Raw genomic sequence first — 2,500 nt, 5'->3', positions numbered from 1 at the left:
GATGATGATGATGATGATGATGATGATGATGATGATGATGATGATGATGATGATGATGATGATGATGAGGAGGAGGAGGAGGAGGAGGAGGAGGAGGAGGACTAGGACTTGGACAATAGGATGAGATGGATTAGGTGAAAAAGATGAATAAAAAGAGTATAAGAAGGACGAGAAGGAGGTGGAGGAGGAGAAGTCAAGTAGAAGGAGAAGGAGGCGAAGAAGAATAAAGAAGAGGAAGATCAGGAGGAGGAAGAAGAAAACATGGAGCCGAATGTATTGGAACTCCCGAATGGTTTGACAGACGATGTTGCAAACGAAAACCGAAGAAGACTTAAAAGGAGGAATAGGAGGAGGAGGAGGAGGTTGAGGAGGAGGATGAGAATGAGAATAAGGATGAGAATGAGAATGAGAATGAGAATGAGAAGAAGAATGAGAAGGAGGATGAGAATGAGAATGAGAAGGAGGATGAGAATGAGAATGAGAATGAGAATGAGAATGAGAAGAAGAATGAGAATGAGAATGAGAAGAAGAATGAGAAGGAGGATGAGGATGAGGAGACGGAAGTGATAAGGAGAAGAGAAAGAGAAATGCATTGTAAGAAAATCTGAGGAAAATGAAGGTTAGAATTCGGAAAACAAGATAAATATAAAAATAAGAACGAAAGGGTAAAAGAAGAAGAAGAAGAAGGAAATGGAAGAGTGGGAGATAAAAAATCGAGGGAAGAAGGAAGAGTTAAAAAACATAAAGTAGATGAGAAAAAGACGAATAAGAGAGGAAAAGACGGATATAGTAATAAACATAATGAACGCGTGGAAGAAAAAGTAAATAAGATTGATTAAACAAGAAGAAGCAATTAAAGGAATATATGTATGTTAACAAAAAATATATAAGAAATGTATGAAAACAAAAAAGAAAGAAAAAAGAAAACGCACTAAAGTCGAAGAAAAATTGAAAGAGAAATGAAGAATCTTTATTTACATGAAATAACCCGGAACATGAAAAAATGGAAAACGATCAACGAAAAGAGGACTAAGGTGGAGGAGGAGGACGTGGCGGCCACAGGAGAGGGAGGAGGAGGAGGAGGAGGAGGAGAAGGAAGAGGAGGAGGAAGAGGAGGAGGAGGAAGAGGAGGAGGAGGAGGAGGAAAAGGAAGAGGAGAAAGAGGAGGAGGAAAAGGATGATGATAAAGAGGAGGTGGAGAGGAGGTGAAGGAGGAGGAGGAGGAGGAGGAGGAGGAGGAGGAGGAGGAGGAGGAGGAGGAGGAGGAGAGGAGAAGGTCGTAAAGGCGGCAACCGGAATAAAACGACGACGAGGCCCCAGATGGGGACGACCGAATTAAGGTCCTCCGGAAGTAGAGTACCTACATCTAGAATGAGGTTGATAGCTAAAGAGAGAGAGAGACGGTGAGAGAGAGAGAGAGAGAGAGAGAGAGAGAGAGAGAGAGAGAGAGAGAGAGAGAGAGAGAGAGAGAGAGAGAGAGAGAGAGAGAGAGAGAGAGAGAGAGAGAGAGAGAGAGAGACAGACAGACAGACAGACAGACAGACAGATAGACAGACAGACAGACAGACAGACAGACAGACAGACAGACAGACAGACAGACAGACAGACAGACAGACAGACAGACAGACAGACAGACAAACGGACGGATGGGCAGGCAGACAGAGAAAGGGACGGGGACAGAAACAGATGGACAGATAGAGACAGGGGCAGAGAGAAACAGGGAAAGAGCCGGACAGAAAAGGTCAACGACAGAGGCAAGAAATCACAAGAAATCATATAAGCAAAGGAGTTGAACGAAGAAAGAAAAAAAATATTATCAAGGAAAAATTTTGCGAAACAAGAAGTTACAGAAAATGCAATCAATGTAGAAAATGGAAGTATTGAGAGCGAGAGGAAAGAGAGAGTGGGTAAAACAGGAGGAGAGAAAGGAGAGAGAAGGAAAAAGATGGAAGTAGAGGTGGCAAGAAAACAAGGGACACGCTGTGGAATGCGAGAGGGGGAAGCTATACTACACTTGTAAGGAGAAGACAACAATGAGAATGATACGGATAAGAAAAAATGAGGTTGGGAACCAGCAGCTGGGCACCAGGCAGGAGGGAAACAGTAAACATCTCAATGACAAAGCTGAAAATAATGAAAGAAGTCTTCTTGTCCACAACATAATATCCAGAGAAGCTACGGAAGGGAGGGAGAGCCACACACACACACATGGGTATAAATTTCACTAGAAGATTTATATATATATCCTAATGAACACAGACACAGATACACACATACACACACACACACACACACACACACACACACACACACACACACACACACACACACACACACACACACACACACACACACATAGTCGATGTAACTGTATCGGACACACAAACAACTAAATTTCATTTCTTTCCTTGCCCACATTTATCTTCCAGCACTTGCTTCTATTCCTCTTTCTCTTCTTTTTCTTTTTTCTTTTCCTTCCTCCTTCTTATATTTCTTCTTC

This window comes from Oratosquilla oratoria, chromosome 39 (assembly GCF_046742065.1).
Source record: "Oratosquilla oratoria isolate Oo_2021 chromosome 39, ASM4674206v1, whole genome shotgun sequence".
Taxonomy (NCBI): domain Eukaryota; kingdom Metazoa; phylum Arthropoda; class Malacostraca; order Stomatopoda; family Squillidae; genus Oratosquilla; species Oratosquilla oratoria.
The sequence above is the reverse complement of the archived record's forward strand: the minus strand, read 5'-3'. Positions refer to the sequence as shown.